Genomic DNA, 21595 nt, shown 5'->3' with positions numbered 1-21595 from the left:
TACAATTTTTACAAAAAGCTGAGTGTACAACTTGCAAAATAATAAGCTTCGGTGATAACACAAGCTTCTGCTACAATTATCACAAAGAGCAATTCTGCTGCTCAAGCTTCTAACTTATCCTTGTGACTACAGAACAATCCAAAATGTCACATTCAAGTTGAAGTGACTGCAGCCAATTAGGTAATTTCCACCAAATTGGGTCCATTAATACTTGGGCATTATCTTGAGGGAGAAATAGGACTCTGTGACAAGGTGCAATGTGGCTTGTGAAATATTAGTTTGGGACAGTCACAAATCAAGATCCAAGGGTATGTTAAATTATTCAGCATTCTTGACCTCATTATTAAGTGACTTCATATGGGTTTTTGCTCATATTCATATAATATTAGGCTTCAAGGAGCTTGATTTTGTTTCTGTCCCCCAGCCATATACCTATTTCATCATTTTTTTTTTGCTTTCTTCACTCTTTATGAAACGATGGCTAAGTATATATCTCTTTTTTAATCCTCTTTAATTTAATAATTTAAAGGGTGTTGGCTATGATTTTGTTTGAGGAACACAATGAGAACACTTGCTAATACAATGACACATACAAGAAATATGAATGTTAGTTAGAAATTTGGTTTCTGTGCCTTTCTTTGCTAGCACAGAACCTCAGGGAATACAAAAATCTTCCAGTTTAACATCTGCCATGATCCACCTCGTACCAAACAGAAAGCTGTGATTTGTAACATATGGCTTTATAAATGAATCAGAATTTCAATACCAAGTCTGCTTCTGTAAATGCTCTGAAAGGATAGCAACAACATTATTTTCCAAAATAATGTGAGAAAGCCACAAAAACACTCCAGGAAGATCATGTACGAAGATGTTTGGTGATTCCATTTTGCCAAAAATGTATGGAACAGTGGTTAGTTGATGCTGACAGAATTTCTACAACCAGTTTATGCGTTGGATATTTAAAAATTCAAATTGGTGCTCCTGCAGGTTGTAAAAAACATTAGCCAGTTACACACTTATTCTAAGACTATTGCGGGCTGATAATTTACAAACTAAACCACAACATGGGGGCAAAGCAATGAAATGACCTTGGAATGTGAATATCACCAGATAAGGTGAATGAATTTGTGACCATGTGCCCCCCAAGAGTTCTTACAATGGTGTTCCTGGTGGGATTAACAAAAGAAATTAGGTAACATTAGGCTACTCATGATACAGTTTCTTCTTTCAGATATATGTTTTGTAATGTTGCTTATGATCAAATCATTACAAATACTTTGAAAGCAGGGACACAGAACTCCATTTCATCATCTCCCAACCAGATGGGACCAGGGCAGGTGTAATCACTTTCAAGTGTTCTTCCCTATAAATCAACATCTGATTCATTTCAGAGTGGAGCTGTCAGCCCTTAGGCGCCCACTGAAGTTGAGAATTCTTAGCAAACTAAACACAGGCATTAAAATAATGTTTGAGTTGGTTTTAATCACAGTGGCCTAGATTCTCATGCTTCCCAGGACCCTACTGTATCTCTTCCATGTGTGAGACACAGGGGAGGGCTGCATATGGCCAAGACTCACTGGGGAGCAGAGCAGGAAGGAGAGTTTAGGTCAGTTACTTTTTGAAGTGTGATCCCTTTAAACAGCTACTCAAGGTAGTATCTTGCTAACTGTGCTGAATAAAATAAAAGTGACCTGTGCTGTTTCTTTAAATACTGTTTTTTGGTTATAAGCGATCAAAGTATTAAATTTGTGTAAGAAAAAAAAATAAGATCAAGGGAAATTTCAACCATGTTCTTTCTGGAATCTATTAGGGAGGATTAGGTATGTGGTTTACCTCTCTGAAAGCCCCGGCTTGAAACGAGGTCCCTCCATTTCAGTCTCTCCTGGCTGGGTCTTTTTTTTTTTTTTTTTTTCATCTGTTAAGTTGACGAGACAAGTAGTTTAGATGTGACCCCAGGACCTTTGGTAAATTTATGAAGGAATTAAAGAAAATTTGAAGTAGATGAATGTGTAGGGAGGTGGGAGATGAGGGCACCACTTGCTATGGATCCATTCTTCAAAGTTTGAAAAACATACCTACTGCATCTGGGTGTGTGTTTTCATTAGCTCCAGAAGAAGAAAAGCTCACTGAATTAATGGTTCTTCATGATTTTAAAAATGGTTTTTAGCATGAAAAACTATTAGAAAGTCTTTTAATTAGTAAATGCAACTTTTGTTGCTTTTACTGTCATGGCAAGGCTTAAGAGAGAGCAAATAGATTCAAAGCAACATGATGAATATAGGGAATATCTTTTGTAGATCTTCAAAGTAAATGATGTATAATTTCCAAACACGAGCAATAAAGTTAGTTGATCTTGTGGTTATAGAAACAATACAAATTTATGGTAAAAAAAACTTTGAAAAATTTCAAATATAAAGAAAATTTGTTGTTGTTCAGTCACTTAGTCGTGTCTGACTTTTTGCAACCCCATGGACTGCAGCACACCAGGCTTTCCTGTCCATCACCAACTCCTGGAGCTTACTTAAACTCATGTCCATTGAGACGGTGATGCCATCCAACCATCTCATCCTCTGTCATTCCCTTCTCCTCCTGCCTTCAATCTTTCCCAGCATTAGGGTCTTTTCAAATGAGTCAGTTCTTCACATCAGGTTGCCAAAGTATCGGAGCTTCAGCTTTAGCATCAGTCCTTCCAATGAGTATTCTGGACTGATTTCCTTTAGGATTGACTGGTTGAATCTTCTTGCAGTCCAAGGAACTCGGAAGAGTCTTCTCCAACAGTTCAAAAGCATCAATTCTTTGGCACTCAGCTTTCTTGATGGTCCAGTTCTCACATCCATACATGACTACTGGAAAAACTATAGCTTTGACTAGATGGACCCTTGTTGGTAAAGTCAAGTCTCTGCTTTTTAATATGCTGTCTAGGTTTGTCATAGCTTTTCTTCCAAGGAGCAAGCATCTTTTAATTTCGTGGCTGCAGTCACCATCTGTGGTGATTTTGGAGTCCAAGAAAAAAAAGCCTGTCGCTGTTTCCATTGTTTCCCCATCTATTTGCCATGAAGTGATGGGACCAGATGCCATGATCTTAGTTTTTTGAACACTGAGTTTTAAGCCAGCTTTTTCACTTTCCTCTTTCACCTTTATCAAAAGGCTTTTTAATTCCTCTTCACTTTCTGCCATAAGGGTGGTATTATCTGTGTATCTGAGGTTATTGATATTTCTCCCAGCAATCTTGATTCCACCTTGTGCTTCATCCAGCCCGGTATTTTGCATGATGTACTCTGCATATAAGTTAAATAAGCAGAGTGACAATATACAGCCTTGATGTACTCCCTTCCCAATTTGAAACAAGTCCATTTTTCCATGTCTGGTTCTAACTGTCGCTTCTTGACCTGTGTACAGGCTTCTCAAGAGACAGGTAAGGTAGTTTGGTATTCCCATCTGTTTAAGAATTTTCCAGTTTGTTGTGATCTATACAGTCAAAGGCTTTAAAGAAAATAATGATCACCAATTCAGAAATAATAACTCACTAACTTTCCTTCTAGTATATAATCACACACACATTGAAAAAAGTCTGAAAGGAGACAATTTGTGGATTTTTAAGAAGGTTTGTTTACTTAACCATTTCCAAAGTTTTTGATACACTATTTTCCCATGCCCAAATTACATATCTTTAATAAACTGAAAAAAGCGAGTTCTTTTCAGATCTTCAAAGAACTACATCAGTGAAGTGATAAGAACTTGTTTTCTGTCATTGCCTTTCTTCCAACAGGCTTAGGGGTTATTAGAAAGTTTAAGATGACTTTCAAAGATGCATTAGTTCCATGCTGAATTTCAACAAATATCTAACAGTGAGAGCAGAGCACACAATCCATTAAGCCTTGTGACTGTTCATTATGAAATTCTGAATTTTAACCAACTTGAAATGTAATCCAAGCTCAGATTTACTTTTCATCCCTCAAGACTGCGAATGCCAAAGAGAACACAGACCTCTTCTTTGGGCCTAGGAGGCTACAAGCAGGCAGAGAACAAAGAGCTACTTTCCTTCTCTCTGGGTCTTCAGCAAACAATAAAGATAACATTAGAAGGTGGAAAACACTACAGAAAAAGAAAATGGAAAGTTAAGAAAGACTGGAACTGGGGAGTGGGCTGTGGTTTTAAATAGGATGATCAGGAGAAACCTTACTCATTAGGTTATATTTGAGTCAAGACATGAGGATGTGAGGGGATGAGCCATTTAGATACGGCTAGCTAGAACAGCCACTGCAAGACCTTGAGGTGGGAGCAGCTCTGCAGGATTGGAGGACAGGGAAGAGAGGAGATAATGATATCTGAGATATAAGGTGTGGGAGGGGTGTGTGTGTAAGACCTTTAACGTTTTAAAAGATTTTGACTTTCCATTTGGATTTGAATCTTTGTACCACCATTCGTCAAAGGCAACAGGCTGAGTGTCTCTGAACTTCCATTTTCTTGTCTGTAACATGGGAATCTCATTGATCGTAAAGTTATTTTGAGGACTAAAATGAAACATCAAGTACAACGGCTGGCATGAAGTATGTTTACAACAAATGTTGGTTCCTTTATTCCTCTGGGTATCATTTTGTGTATTCTATGTGTGTTTTATAAATGTACTCATAAACATAAAAGGGTGATGTGACTGACCAATAGTTATCCAGAGGTAGGAATCCAGGTAGATTATAACTTTGTATATAAATAACATTTTTTTCCCTTGATAAGTAAAAGTCATATATCATCAATACAAACTAATAGTTTTGGAAGGTGGGTTGGGGATCAAAACTGACCAAGGAACTAAATCTTGGATGTATGAACCTTTAGAGAGAACTGATGTATTAGCAGAAATGTACAGGGGAATCTCATTATTTCCCATTTCCATTGAATGTCTATTTCAAGGTTAGAAAAAAATGCTATCTGTCCTTCTGGGGGACATCTGAACATTCAAACAATACCAGATAAAATAGTCAGCTTGCAAACTTTTGAAAACACCACTGCCTGCAGGGTTGAAAGGGCCTCTCTTAGATATCAATGTGCTCTGCACTAACTTTTTTTGTATGATGGTAGCAGTCTTTCTCTTATGTGGTATCATTAGAGTTTCACTTGAGTTCACAGAAATAATTTTCTGGCTAAATTTCCACTCGAAACCAGTTGCTATAGAAGTTGAACATCAGTGGGGGAGGCAATTAGTTAGCTAGTTATTATGACTTTACTTAGTACATTTTTAGCAGAAGGAAAAATGACAGAAACCTAAAATAATTCTATAGAAATACACAAGTGACTTCTTTTACCCAAAGATCATTAGCACAGTGGACAGGATTTCAAAGTTACCACCAACACCTATAATATCTTTCTTTTGTATTAATATGCAGTTTTCATCAGTTAATAAGGCCAACAGGAACCATTTTCATAAAATGTAACATAGTACCTAGTGTTGGAGGACCTAAAATTAATGGAAGAGTTGAAGATGGATTCTTCTCTGTAGGTCAATGGACACCATACACAAATTATTATCTAGACAATTAATTATGCCACTTTTGGTCAAAGGTACTTTTAGGAACTCTAAAAAATAATTACCAAAAAAAAAAAAATTGACCAAGAACTTCTCAGGGGAATACTATACTAGTCTCTGTTGATTATCTTACACAGTTTGCTCTTTTTTTTAAGATTTTTTTTTCTTGATGTGGAGCATTTTTAAAGTTTTTATTGAATTTGTTACAATATTATTTCTGTTTCATGTTTCAGTTTTTTGGCCACCAGGCATCTTGGATCTTAGCTCCCCTACCAGGGATCAAACCTTCACCCCATTCATTGGAGGGCAAAGTCTTAACCACTAGACTGCCAGGGAAGTCCCCAAAGTTTGCTCTTAAGCAGTGGTGGATTATTTGGTCTCTTCCTGTTGGTCTAAATTCTGGAATTTACAAAAAATCTGGATTATCCCCGTTTAATCAGATAAGGGATTATCTTGAAAAATTTGTCATACAATACTCGTACCATATTTTAAGAGTCCAGTAAGTGTCTGTTGAATAAGTAGAAAAAAATTATTTGCATTTCCTTCTACTTGTCCTGTTAAAAATCAGAGTCTGAATATACACATACACACACATCTTATATTTTACCTATTCCTAATTTTATATATACACCAATATATACCAATGGGAATACCAGACCACCTGACCTGCCTCTTGAGAAACCTATATGCAGGTCAGGAAGCAACAGTTAGAGCTGGACGTGGAACAACAGACTGATTCCAAATAGGAAAAGGAGTACATCAAGGCTGTGTATTGTCACCCTGCTTATTTAACTTATATGCAGAGTACATTATGCAAAATGCCGGGCTGGATGAAGCACAAGCTGGAATCAAGAAAGCTGGGAGAAATATCAATAATCTCAGATACGCAGATGACACCACCCTTATGGCAGAAAGCGAAGAAGAACTAAAGAGCCTCTTGATGAAAGTGAAAGAGGAGAATGAAAAAGTTGGCTTAAAACTCAATTCTAAGATCATGGCATCTGGTCCCATCATTTCATGGCAAATAGACGGGGAAACAGCGGAAACAGTGAGAGACTTTATTTTTTTGGACTCCAAAATCACCGTAGACGGAGACTGCAGCCATGAAATTAAAAGATGCTTGCTCCTTGAAAGCAAAGCTATGACCAACCTAGTCAGCATATTAAAAAGCAGAGACATTACTTTGCCAACAAAGCTATGGTTTTTCCAGTAGTCATGTATGGATGTGAGAGTTGGACTACAAAGAAAGCTGAGCACTGAAGAATTAATGTTTTTGAACTGTGGTTTTGGAGAAGACTCTTGAGAGTCCCTTGGACTGCAAGGAGATCAGACCAGACAATCCTAAAGGAAATCAACTCTGAATATTCATTGGAAGAACTGATGATGAAGCTGAAGTTCCAATACTTTGGCCACCTGATGTGAATGACTGACTCATTTGAAAAGACCCTAATGCTGGGAAAGATTGAAGGCAGGAGGTGAAAGGGACAACAGAGGATGAGATGGTTGGATGGCATCACTGACGTGATGGACATGAGTTTTAGTAGGCTTCGGGAGTTGGTGATGGACAGAGAAGTCTGGCGTGCTGCAGTCCATGGGGTTGCAAAGAGTCGGACATGACTGAGAGACTAAGCACAGCACAGCACAGAGGGTATCAAGTGGTGTCTCATTGTGGTTTTGATTTCTATTTCTCTAGAGACTAATAATGTTGGATATCTTTACCTCCTGGGGTTACTAAGCTGATGTGTAGTACTTCTTTGGCCATAAGAGTAAAGACCCAATCAATTGTATTACTTTAAGGTGATTCTTTGTCATACATTTAGTGACCCTACATCCATGGGTTTTTACAACAAACTTTTACACATGTATTGTACATTCATTGACCATATGCTGCTTTGTACACAGTAGGGACTTACTGAATGACAACTATAGTGGCTACAGAATTTCCTTGAAGGAAAGTTTAGAGGGAGCAATCTTGTTAAAAGGAGGAATTCCCTCAAGCTGTGTTTGCATATCACTTACATATGGTGGAAAAATACGATTTATCTGCAACAAAGAATAAGGGAAGGCAGATGGACACCATGGGGACCTGAAGCTTCTTTTTCCTCCCAGTGGTTTGGTAATTCTACTGTGTCTAGAACCAACTAAGAATCTGAAGAATTATAATTTGAGAAGGAAACATGCTTTCTCAGATTTACCAATAGCTAGTCACACAAATACAGGCACATGACCCTGCTCTCCCTTAGCTCCAAGCTTGGGTATATACCCACAAGTGGAGAGATGTTACGTGAAAGGATGTGTAGATTAGTGGTAGAAGGGGTCAGCAAGAAGGTGAATGGATGTGAGACAGCAGCATCTTGATGGGAAAAATGGGCAAAGTGGGTAAAAGTATGGATGGATAGCAGAGAGGACTTCTGCTAAGGGCATCAATCCAGGCTGCTAGCAAAAATAGTAATCCAATATAAATCTTAATAGTCCAAGAGATTAGTCAGCTGAGCCATAAAACCAGGTTCTGACAGAGTCCTTTTAAAACATTCAATTTCACCCAGTCTTGCACCTCTGAAAGTTAAAAATTGCCTTGCTGGGTCCAAGAGGCTCTGACTAATTTTTCCCATCCAGTTTTCTCCAGATCCTTGGTGTGAATCAACAACTCATGAGATGAAATGAGTGAGGGGGTTGCATGCATTACTGACAATCAATATCCAAAGGCTTTAAACTGGGGACACTAAATGGTGGTAGCTTTTCCCAGGGCTGCCCTGGGAAGAAAGGATGAGTTATGAGACCAGGATAAAAACACAGACTGAAAGAAGAGGGAGTTTGTGATGGGCTTAGGGGGTTTCTCACTTACGTTGGGGTCTTCTGTTAGGAAGCAAAACCATAATTATACAATTCCTTCCATACCTTTCCTTTGCTCGGAATTAAAAACCATCTACTGAAGACTTTCTCACTTCAAAACCCAGTCAGGCACTTTCTAGTATCAAGGCGGGTGCCTGAAGAATAAATTGCTCCTATCAGAAATAAAGCATTTTAGTTCTGCCACAAGCGGTGAGATCTGTGTTTATAAGTTGCTCCAAAGGCAACTCCATCTTTGCTGCTCTCCTCTCATTTTCTTTTGATGCATAAAACCTGTAGACTGGAGCACTGTGATTGCATTCGGCTCTGGAGCAGTGTAATTGTAAATATTCATTGGAATTCAAGCTAGCTTTCCCAGGTCTCTCCTAGGGCTGTGCAGCTATGCAAACAGCAGCCCGTGCAGCGTTAGCTCACAGCCCGGAGGCCACCTATTTCCCCATAGCCCCTAGGATCTTTTCTGTAGAGTGAGTGCATGCATAGAAACTGGCCCTTAAATACCATTTCAGTCTACTGTTTCACTGGTTTTTCCTTTTCTCCCCATGACTGCTGATCCTTAGTAATTCTGTCAGTCCCAAATATGCATTAAAGAGAACCATGTCCTTGACTAAAAACCCAGGGTCAGAATGCTCTCACTGAGCATGTGCTCAATCTATTTAGGAGATTAATCAGATTTCAGCCATTGCATGAATACATATACATACACACATAGACAAACACATGAATATATATTTCAACTCTACCTGATAAACTGGCATAGATACCTACTCTAATTAAGATATGAGTACATCAGATCAGATCAGATCAGATCAGCCGCTCAGTCGTGTCCGATTCTTTGCGACCCCATGAATCGCAGCACACCAGGCCTCCCTGTCCATCACCAACTCCTGGAGTTCACTGAGACTCACGTTCATCGAGTCAGTGATGCTATCTAACCATCTCATCCTCTGTCGTCCCCTTTTCCTCCAGCCCCCAATCCCTCCCAGCATCAGTCTTTTCCAATGAGTCAACTCTTTGCATGAGGTGGCCAAAGTACTGGAGTTTCAGCTTTAGCATCATTCCTTCCAAAGAAATCCCAGGGCTGATCTCCTTCAGAATGGACTGGTTGGATCTCCTTTGCAGTCCAAGGGACTCTCAAGAGTCTTCTCCAACACCACAGTTCAAAAGCGTCAATTCTTTGGCGCTCAGCCTTCTTCACAGTCCAGCTCTCACATCCATACATACTCATGAGTTATTCCATCTTTTTCCAAGTTAAAATTTGCAAGAATCAAAAAGAAACCAATATGGGACTGGGAATACCATATCTTTTTAACAACCTAACAGTGAAGAATTATTTACATATTTAAAACATAAAAATTCTGAACTGAACATAAAAAAATTGAACTGAATTGGTAAAAGGGGCAAAATACACTATTACTTTAAGGGAGGGGGTGAAAAGGAATTATGAACAACTTAATGAAGAGGAGAAAATCAACCAGACTCTGAAGCAGTAGAAGGATTTTGACAGATGGGGTTGGATGGACGGAGGAATCCATCTCTGTGGGAAAGTGTTATGGGCTGAACCGTGTCTCCTTGGAAGGCATGTTGAAGTTCTACTCACCAAAAGCTGTGAGCATGGCTTCATCTGGAAATAGAGTTTACAGATGTAACCAAGTTATGATGAGGTTGAACTGGATTAGAGCTGGCCCTAATTCCATGACTAGTGTCCTTATAAGAAGCAGGGCATTTGGACACAGATTGGGTAGTGAAATTTGGACCCTCTCCTGGGTAGAGGAGAAGACCATATGAAGATGGAGGCAGAGATTGGAGTGAAGCATTTACGAGCTAAAAGAGCATGGAGGATTGCCTGCAACCACCAGAAGTCAGAAGAAGCAAGAAAGGATTCTTCCCCAGGAGCCTCTACAGAGAACATGGCTCTGCTGACACCTTGATTTCAGGCTTCTAGCCTCTGGTACTATGAAGGTATATGTTTCTGTTGTCTGAAACCACCCATTTTGTGGTGTTTTCTTATAGAAGCCCTAGGAAACTAATACAAGAAGATGTGGTTCAGAAGTGGAGAGTGGGGGACTTATTCTGAAACATTTTTTTTTAAATTTTATTTATTTTTGTTTTTGGTTTCACTAAGCCTTCGTTGCTGGGCAGAGGCTTTCTCTAGCTGTGGAGAACGGCACTACTCTTCGTTGTAGTGCGCGGGCTTCTCCGGTTGTGGAGCACAGGCTCTAGGCGCACAGGCTTCAGTAGCTGTAGCACGCGGGCTCAGAAGTTGTGGCTCTAGAGCCCCAGCTCAGTAGTTGTGGCACACGGGCTCAGTTGCACTGTGGCATGTGGAGTCTTCCCAGACCAGGGGTCAAACCTGTGTCCACTGCATTTGCAGGGGGGTGCTTATCCACTGAGACCACCAGGAAATCCTGAAGCATGAAGTTCTGATCAGCTGGAGAGCAGTGTGTATAAAGACCAACAGTAGAAATTACATTGGGGAAAATAAGAGTGCCTAGATTGTGGACTTTGTGTTTTTGTGTCTATAAAACATTACTAGGAAAGGGAGTAGTGGAAGATTCAGGGTAAATTGGGAAAACAGAGGGGAAGAAATGGGAGCAGTTAGCAGGCTGGTGTGCTATGTGAGATGAGAGATGGCACCCTGCCTAGCGGCAGTGGTTATGGACGTGAAGGTATGGATTTGAGAGAGACAGAGGTAGAATTGAGACTAATTAGGAGACTAATGGAATCTGGAGACTAATTAGGTGAATGACACATAAAAGTAATTTGAACTTTGAAGTCTGGGGGATGGGAAGATGAAGATGCTATTATCAGAGACAGGAAACCCAGAAGGTAGAACTGGTTTGGGAGTATGTGTTGAGAAGAGACTAGTTCGTAGCAAATGAAGAAGTCCAGAAGAATGCTAAAAATGTGGACTAGAAGCATGGGAGATTTGTTGGGCTAGGAATGTAGATCTGGGGCCATCTGCACTGAGATTGTCAAGGGCCTAGAAATGTTTGAGATCATCAAAGGACTTGAGTGATCATAAAGGAAGAGTTGAACTTTGGAGAAGCACCTCTGTCTTGGCAGATAGAAGAGGCAAAGACATATTAAAGAGGCAAAAGGGTAACCAAGATGAACCCAAGTTAAGGATGCTAAGGAACATATTTCATGAAAGACATGGTGATCAGCAACATACCATGCTATAGGGAGACTGAGGAGGACAAGGCCTCAGAAGAAGTCACTGGATATAGGGATTAAAGTGTTAATAGTAGGGACTTCCCTGGTAGTCCCAGTGGCTAAGACTCCATGCTCCCAATGCAGGGGTTCCAGGTTTGATTCTTGGTCAGGAAACTAGATCATACATGCTGCAACTTAAAGAATCTGCATGCTGTAACTAAAAAAAAAGAAAAGATGTTGCATGCTGCAACTAAGGATCCCAAATGCTGCAGTGAAGATCAAAGAGCCTGTGTGCTGCCACTAAGATTCAGCACAGCCAAATAAAATAAATAAATATTAATCTAGAAAAATGGTACTGATGAAACTATCTGCAGGGCAGAATAGAGATGCAGATGTAGAGAACAAATTTGTGGATATGGCGGGGGCTGTGGGTGTGGAAGGAGAGGCTGGGGTGAATTAAGAGGGTAGCACTGATATATGTACACTACCATGTGTCAAATAGCTAGTTAGCAGGAAGCTGTTGGGAAGCAACTCCCTGTTGTTGCACAGGGAGTTCAGCTTAGAGCTCTGTGATGACCTAGAGGGGTCGGAGGGAGGCTCAAGATGGAGGGGATGTAACTTTCTAGAGCAAGGTCTCCAAGCTTGGTAGAGTCAGGCAGATGAAAGAGCAGATTGTGAGAAGTGGCCAGTGTTGGTTACAGGCCAGGTAATAACAGGAAAGCTCAAGACCAAGGGATTCCAGGGTACAGTAAGGGCTAGGTTAGACAGGCATTTGAAAGATTGTTTGAGTGCGTTTCAGTGTCCTTGTGCTACAAAGTAACCTAAAAATAGTGAGGGAATAAAGAATCAAGAAAAAAATGAAAGTCAAGGATAAAAATTGTGTTCCTTTTTTCTTTTATTCATTCCTTCTTTTTCTTATTCGTCCAACCATTCAACAGACTCTTGCTGAATGTAAATCCATGTCAGGGCATGGGGCAAGAAGGCAGGTGTCAGGTCTGTAAGATTAGGTTCCTTATCTTAGAGTTTGAAATAACAAGAACAATAAGAACTCGGCTCACACTATCTACTAGGAATTGTTCTAAGTGCCTGTCCGCACACTAACTCCCTTAGTACTTTTAGCCCTCAGATGTCAGAGTAATCATTATGCCTCATTTCACTGCTGAATATACTGAGTTGCAGAGAAGTTAAGTGATGTGTCAAGGTCACATAGCTAGTTGCCAGCAGAACTGGGATTTGAACTTAGTGGGTCTGGCTCCAGAGTCTGCACTTTAACCACAGTGCTACATGAACAAAAAAGTTTTTGAAATGGGTTGTGAGTAGGATGATTACATATTCCAATCAGTCTGGGATAGACCCACTTTACGCTTGTTGTCCCAGTGAAAGTATTCGTTGTATCAACAGAAGGTTTAGGACTTCCCTGGTGGCTCAGTGGATGAGAATCCACCTGCCAATGCAGGGGACACAGGTTCAATACCTGGTCCGTGAATATTACACCTGTGGCAGAGCAACTAAGTCTGTGAGCAACAACTGTGGAGCCCGCGTGCTGCAATTACTGAAGCCGCGTGCCTAGAGCCTGTGCTCCACAACAAGAGAAGCCACCACAATGAGAAGCCTGTGCAGAGAGTCTGTCCTCTCACGTCTCTCTTTCTTATCTATTTTCTTTATCTCCACCCCTAGGCCAGTGCTCTACCGTTCACTCCAAACCTCAGGCATAATAACCACCTGTCACAAGACGTGCAGCCTCAGCTGGAGCAGGCATTGGACTGATGCTAGACCATTTGCAGCAACGTTGGCACTTCCTGGCTTCATTTCCTGAGCTCCCTCTCCTTACTGTCTCCAGCCTTCACTGGAAAGGAAGGAAATTGGTATCAGCCAAGGGTGGATCTGGTACCCTGTGGGAAAAAATGTGCTCTTGTCATCACCAAATTAGTCTCCTTGGAAGATTTAGAGATTATACTCAATTCCTTACGGACAAATAATGTATCACTTAGTTCTAATGTTCGCTGATGACAGGCACGTATACAACATTGTGATTGGCTCTTACTCCAGTAACACCATTTAAAATGCTGCAAAGTGCAAAAATGATGGTAATACGTAGGCCAGAGCAAGCAGAGAACCAACTCAGCAAACTGAAAACAAGACATTCATCCAGGATTTTCAATATCCTGCTGAGCGACCATTGTTTCATACGACTATTATTCTCTGAGGTTTTAATATGCTGGTCCATGGAGTTTTCTTATTATTTTTTTGACTGCTCTTTCTATTGTGTCCTCTGTCCATCCTGGGCTTTCTGTTTTTCTTTCCTCTGAACTCACCCAGGCAGTTTATGCATTCATAGTGATTTCAACTACAATTTAGATTACAAACGGTTCCAAATATTCATTGGAGCTGCCTGAAGGGCATTTTATTCTTTCTCCCTTCCTTCCTTGGTAAGCTCATCCACTAATATGATTTCAATAATAGCTAACATTTATCATGTGTCAAGCACAAAATTGAAGCTTGGAACATTACAGGGTAAGTTCTCTTATTGTCTCCCAAAGAAGGAGCTAGAAAGTAGTAGAATTGGGATCTGAAGCCGGGAAATCTTGCTGCAGCACCTATAGTCTTAGTCATCCTACTATGATTCCCCTTCACATCAACCACTTGCTTTACCTTCTCTACTTTATAGCTAGATTATGCCAACAGCTTCCTAGTACTCTTTCTAAGATTAGCTGAACGCAACACCATTTTTCACATGGAAAGTTTACTGTGATCTCTGTTGATTAAATTTAAAGTTCTCTGTCAGTTCTCCAAAGTTTTCTGTTCATTTCTCTGTTACTCAAGCCCACCCAGAATCTATTCCAGCTAAAGATATCTGTGTGCCATTCAAAATGTTCTTCCCACTTCTTTAGGTTACTCACTCTGCCTAAAACACTCTATTACCTCCTTTCTGGGAAACTTTTTACCCCCTCTTCTAGGATTCACCTTTCAGGAAGTCTTCTCCAATTAATTATAAATGTGTGGGTAAACTACATCTAATCAGGGATTCTGTCTTCAATTTCATTACATATCCTACAGAATCTAATAATGTTTATCATCATTGGTATGCAATCTTGTTACTGTACTGACATGAGCATTCTAACCAGAACTGGAAAGAACTCAAGTCACATAGCTGAGAGGTACAACTTAATAATAACTAGAGGCCAAGGTGAAAGTCACTCAGTCATGTCTGACTCTTTGCAACCCCATGGACTATACAGTCCACGGAATTCTTTAGGCCAGAACACTGGAGTGGGTAGCCTTTTCCTTCTCCAGGGGATCTTCCCAACCCAGGGATCGAACCCAGGTCTCCCACATTGAAGGCAGATTTTTTTTTTTTTATCAGTTGAGCCACAAGAGGCCAAAGTATAGGTCTTTTTCTATGGGGAGGCTTCTGTGCTGTTTCTGGGCATGTTTTCCATTCCTCATTCTTTCCCTATTTTGCTCTGTGTGGCTGGGAGCGGAAATCCCCACAGGCTGCATTTCTAGACTCCAAAGTCAACTGCCTACCAGAGAGGTTTAGCCAATGGGGGGAGTTAGAAGGAGAAAGGACAGTGGGAGAGATAAACCAGGCACATTTCCCCCTTCCCTCTGCTGTGAGATGCAACTCCAGTGGTGACTGTATCTCCTCTGCAGCTTGGACTTGAGGGGACACTGGCCCCTGGATTCTGGTAGCATCACCCCCTTCTTTTGTCTCTGTGGGAGGGTAGAGGCTTTCCATGGTTGTTAACTTCACCACCCACATGGGCTTCTCAGCTCCCCCATGTAATTCCCTGCATTAAATTCTTTCTGTTGTTAAGTACTCAAAGTACTTTGTTTTCTTGGTAAGACCCTGAAAGACCAAGAAACCTGTTTTGTTCTTTATTTATTACTCTAAGAGAATTATGGGAAAACTCTCCTGGTAAAACTAAATCCCTGTAGAGCTATGATTAATATCTGTCCTCTGGTTGTGTAGGAGGTGAGACCTGGCCACATTTAGAAAGTTTATAGATGAAGAAATGAAAGTGACATGACTATAACGATGACATAAGTCTCTAAGATAGTATCGATGCAATCTTTTTCAAACGTACAACTCTTTCTCTCCTGAGGTTATGTATTGCAAAAAAAAAATTTGAATATACACAACAAATACATAGAGTAATCTGGGGATTTGTGCAACTACAGAGGTTTGTTCAAAGACATAGCATAGGGAAAGACATGGTTAGGTTTATCTGGGGAGGTTAGGGAAGGCTGGGGGTGGGGTGGCGCATGGTAGTGGGTGGGCAGGGTCTGGGTCTAGGTAAACAAAAGTAAAAAACAAGCCTGGAAATAAAGTAACACTGGATGGTCATTGTCCCCTCTTTCCTTCAGGACTGTCATGTGGGAATTTCAACAAAGGAAAGCAAGCCACTAGACCACCTCTGCCGGATTCTCACCCAAAGACCTGCATTCAAGTCCTAATTCTTCAACTTAACAAGTTTTGTGACCTCGAGCAAACTGGTTAACCTTTCAGATCCCCAGTTTTCATTATTGTGAAATGATACAAGTGCACCCAATGGTGGACTTCAAACACTTTTTTATTTTGTATCCCGTCAGTGTTTGACCTCTGTCCATACAAACCAGTTTCCTTCGTATTCTGATCCCTCCTCTCTCCAACCAAAGACTGATAGGAGCATGCAAGAAAGTGTCTTTCCCAAGCACAATACTTGAATGCTATGAACATTCTACTACCATTTTTATCATTTACGCTTAAAATTTTTTTCTAGGATGTAAGAAATTTTGGAGAGTAAATCTTATCATGACTCTTATAAAAACCTTCCAGTCCATGTAACCTATTTTGTTTCTCTGCTGATTGGTAATCCACCTAGAGTCTTGCTCTGTGCCCCACGTCATGGGCCTTAACCTCAGTCACCTCCCTCTCTTCCAGCTCATATAGCTCAGGCAAAGGAAGTGAGAAAGGGAATAACATGCACACTGGAACTAATAAAAGTGATTGTATAACTGATTATAAATACCAAGGGCTGAAGACATATGTGGTAATCAAATAGCCTTCCTTTAGGGAAACCTGGAGAAGGAAGCAGTCAAGAGTCTCTAAGATAAGATGGAGGCTGCAAGCCTAGGTCATATCTGTTTGTATCTATGGGAAAAGAATTCCAGTGCCACATCTGTCTACTGATGGTTAGAGAGCACTGAATCCTAACCCCTAGACCCCCTGCTACACCCCCTGGGCACTGACCATTGATGGTTGCATGGCGTCTACTGACTGAGGAAAAGATGACAGGGTTTGACTCTAAGTTTTCCCTCCCTTAACTTCTCTGCATTCTAGTTTCTTCAAATGTAAAAACAGAAATGAATCCTGCCTCACAAGGTTGATGTGAGGATTTTGTATAGATGTTGAATCTGAACCATGGGAAAATCAGTCAAAAATTAGTAGAGAATAGAGAATCCCTGGGCTTCCCCAGTGGCTCAGTGGTAAAGGAACCACCTGCAGTGCAGGAGATGCAGGTTCTATCCCTGGGTTGGGAAGATCCCCTGGAGGAGGGCATTGCAACCTACTCCAGTGTTCTTGCTTGGAATATCCCATGAACAGAGGAGCCTGGCGGGCCACAGACCAGCAGGGTGCAGAGTCAGACATGACTGAGCACACAGCACACACGCAGAGAATCCCTAGTCACCTGAACATATCTACTCTGGTAGTTAACACCAGTTTTCAGTTGCAAGAGATTCTAGGAGTTCCCATATACATATAATATCTATATATCTATTATATAATCATGTTATTATATATTATCATAAAACATATCATTCATTAATTATTATGTGCTTAATACATATATAAATATATATATATATATATGGGGTTGCAGAGTTGGACATGACTGAACGACTGAAAAAGAACAGCAATATACATATATACATAAATATGTATATATCTTATACATATACACACATATATGTATACACACATATACTTATACACACATATACTATACTTATACACATATACTATAATTATATACAGGATAATACAAATATTTGGGGGCTTCACTGAGGAGGGATCAAAGGCTTAGAAATAAGGATAAGCAAGGATATGCTATCTAACTGAATCAAATTATTCAAAATATTTTTAGAACAGCTAAATCAGGAGGTGAGGAGAAGTAATATTTATTTCTCCTTTTCAGGGAGATAAAAATCCTCAGTTTTCCGAGATTTGAGGCCCTTTCCACCCGCTTCTCCATAGCCCCAGCTCTCATTCCCTAAAGTATAAGAACAGAGTTCTCTGCCTCCACATTGATGATTTATCCCGGTCACAGAGGGGACACACGGCTAACTGAGGTTAACAGCTTTCTCGGTTTCATTTCAAAAAGACATTAGCATGGAGGCTCTATGAAATGCTGATATGCCAAATACTGATTCATTCACCTGCAGAGTTCGCTAGAAGGCAGGGACCTATTTGACAGGCAGGGCTGAGCTCCCAGCCTTTTCCTAAAGGGCAATCCCATAATTCATCTCCCAGTGCTAAATTACACCTGACACTTCACTGAAGACTTCAGGTGCACTCACCCAACTGTAATAAGCCTAATGCAGAAGAAGAGGGTTGGAAATGACAAAGATATTCTTTTTGAAAATAATATAACTAATTCAATTGTGGGCGGAAATACCTGTGATGTAATATATTCCCAGGCAGGGCTGGGTAAAGGGCAGGAGTGGAGCAGATGCGCATGTTTTGCCTTTGTTTAGTGGGAATGTGAACCGACTGCAGACCCAGCAGAAGAGGTGACCCTGGTCAGGTCCTTACCTTGACCCTGGGCTATTCATCCCTTCTTGTGTCCTTGGCTTGGCCTATTCACCAAAGGAGTACCAAGCTTTTCTGTAATTTGTAAAATTTCCTTCCAAATTTGCAAGAAAAAAGATTGTCCAGAAGCCACAGAGCATTGGGCTCCTGCTACTCCTCTGCAGGGCTTTTAGGAGCAGCTGGGCAATGGGCAAAGGAGCAGCAGAATGTCTGTCTCTTACTGTTCAGCAAAGGGTGTCCCAGTAGCCAACTATTTTAGTGTGGTGGTTTACTTGTTATCATTCATGGCAATTGGGGTGATTTGGTGCCAGAGAAGTAAAAGTAATTTGACAAATGCATTCATTATCTAGCTTCCTCCTACCCCTATCCAGGACTGTCTCCCTCCCTCCCCCTTTCAGTATGTTTAGGGGGTTGTGGGTTGTTTTATTTGATGCTGTGGGAAGGAAGCAGGCACATAAGCCTTGCCAGAGCTCAGGGGAACTTTGGAGGGGTGAGGCTGGATGTTTTCTCTCTAACTCAGGAAGTACATTTGTGTATTTGCTAGGTGTTGGGGACATTGCAGTGAACAGGTAGACATGGGGTCTTTTCTCATGGAGTTTTGGGTGAACTTGGAAGATGTTAGCTTAAGAGGAAGAACCAAGATGATTAAGAAGAAAAACTAAGATGTGTGCAGCTGGACAGTGCCCAGCACCCATTAAGGTACTTGATAATTGTCTGCTGAATGAAGAATAAATAGTGTAAGAAGCAAAGGAGCTGAACATTATTGACTTTCATAGCCCAGATTCCATGTTAGGTGCTTTCCATTATGTTTTCTAACTTAGCATGGAATAACAGTCCAGGTCAAGGTCAGATCCTGGTACATGGCTTCCGAGATGGTCTCTTTCATGGTGTACTCATGGGAAACAGTGTTCTTTAGTGGAAAGATCCCAACTGTGGGATAAAGTGTAGGTTTTAGAAGTGGCTTTGACATTTATTAAAAATAGTGCAGTCTTGGATAAGTCAGTTATTCTTTTTGAGTTTCAGGTTCCATATCTGTAATTTGGGGATACCTCCTTCCCAGGGTGGCTAAGAGGATGAGATGGTAAATGTGAAAGGGCTTTTATTCTAAATAATATCCTGCTCTATGTTACAGGAAAATCATTCAGTTTCTAAACAATGACATTTTACACGGTTTCAACAATTTCAACAACATCAGAAATAACAGGAAGGTTGTCCTAGAAGTTGGTGTTTGGAGACATTTATATCAGAAAAATTCTTATAGTAAGTCAAAGTTTACTCAAGGTGATTATTTGCCGTGAACTCACCAGGTATGTGCGGAAATAACTGATACCCTAATATATAGCTATGCACTTAAGTGGATATAATTAAATTCTTTTCTCAGAAATCAACTTCTTGCTTGTTCAGCCTGTCTGTGAATTCTTTATGTGAACTCAAATTTGGAGCAACCAGCAGCATAACATTTCATATTCTAACTGAACAAAGAACCACTGTATTTAATGACAGTATGGTTTTAAATGGACTTTCACTAATCAGCATTTTAAGAATTAAAATGAAAATTATATGTAACTATATTCCTAGTAATCCTTTGTCCTTTTAGTCATGAAAAGAGGTTAAGTATCACTTGTGTTGAATTTTACTCTCCACTTTTATTTTTAACTCATTGTTGTGCTCTAATTGTATCCTGGTTTGTAACACCTCCTATGTCAAACTCTGTGAGTTCTTTAATTTCCTTCCCTTTCCCCAGATCATTAGTGAGGTGGTTATATGATACCAAAGTGGGCATTAGTCCTCAGGGCTGTGGTGGACACTGTCTCCCACCTAAATGTGAGGGACCACCGTTTGTCATTACTCTTTGTTTATGGTCCTTCAGCCAATTTTCAACCTATGTGACCATGCACATATTCTACCCAATTTGAATTAATTTTGCAAGTGGAAATTCATGGAGCAGTGTATCAAATGCTTTAGTAAAATCCATATATATTACCTCTAGTGCATTCCCTTCATCCATTAATCTCGTAATGCGATTTAAAAGAGTGATCACATTTGTCTGGAATGATTTGTCCTTTATCCATCCCCAAAGCTGCCTTCTGCTCTGGGCTCCATTATCCTCCACCTACTCTCAGTTTTCCTCTCTTCACATCTGATTCATTATATTATTAGACACAGAGGCTCCCGGTTATAGTCGATAGTTACTGAGAATGGTTTTGAAAATATTTACAAGTTTCTGCTTTGAAATTATTTCTCAATTTTTAAAATATAATTTTCGAATAGTATCTAAAATGTGGAAGATTGAAAATAACTTCTGTTGATCATAAAATTTATAAGAAATTATTGTATGCAATCTCTTTATTTCAAGTGATGATTCTGTTAACAATCTCTTTGTCCAGGTCTCTCTTTATTTCTTTTAAATACATTTTTGTTATACAGTGTAGTATTTAAGGTGTCTTTCCCAGTCTGCTTGTCTGACTTGTGTTTCCAGAGCCATATTTTCCCTCCTGCCTGGAAGACTGCATTGCATAAATTAAGGGTGATTATAAACATAAACTCATGCTGTATTCTCACATAATCATATCAACTAGGAATGCCTATATTTGTTTGTAAAACAAGTCTTAGCAAATGTTTTTCTGTGTAGTGAGAGCAATTTGCCTGCCTGCTAAAAATATTTCTCACCTTTTAGATTTGGGTAGGGTTTTATCCTAAAGAGTTCAAGGGTTATATGCCAAATCAGTAAATTTAAAGTAACGGTTAACTCAAAATAGAAAATGCTTTGAAACAGTAAGGAGAGTAGAAATCAGAGGAATAATAATGACAGAGAAGAATAATAACATCAGGGAGAAGCAGGTATGTAAAGGCTAAAAGCATGCAATAAGCAATGTACCCTTAGAAACATAGGGAGAAGATTAACAGTTAACCCTACATGTAGACTACCTTTCAAAAGATGAAGAAGCTCAAATCTGGATTGATGCTTGGATACTAATCCTTTGACCCATAGTTCCAATGTAAGCTACTTCTGCCTATCTATCGTTATAGTTACTGTCCATTCTTTTTCCTTTGCTCCACCAACACTGTTTAGGAATAAAGGACTTTGAATACTGATTTTTCAGCTTTCTGCTTCAGTGGATTAAAGTAGGTGAATGCTATAATAGGAATCAGGTCCACAAGGACATTTAGGCACCTGATCTGTGGACAGTCACCAGTGACCCTGATAGGATATCTTATTAAATGTCTTATTAAATATCTTATTAAGTGTCTTATTAAATGATGGAGTGAAATGAGCT

General features: G+C 40.0%; 1 long non-coding RNA gene across 1 annotated transcript in view; it reads right to left on the bottom strand.

The window, feature by feature from the left end:
- Positions 1–12747: 12747 nt before the first annotated feature.
- The window catches only part of LOC123330347, a 33082-nt gene continuing 24234 nt past the window's right edge, over positions 12748–21595 (bottom strand). Inside the window, exon 4 of the long non-coding RNA XR_006546203.2 lies at positions 12748–13370. This is a non-coding gene — a long non-coding RNA (uncharacterized LOC123330347). The remainder of the gene's footprint in view (positions 13371–21595) is intronic.

Source organism: Bubalus bubalis, chromosome 18 (genome assembly GCF_019923935.1).
Source record: "Bubalus bubalis isolate 160015118507 breed Murrah chromosome 18, NDDB_SH_1, whole genome shotgun sequence".
Lineage (NCBI taxonomy): Eukaryota > Metazoa > Chordata > Mammalia > Artiodactyla > Bovidae > Bubalus > Bubalus bubalis.
The sequence above is the reverse complement of the archived record's forward strand: the minus strand, read 5'-3'. Positions and strand labels throughout refer to the sequence as shown.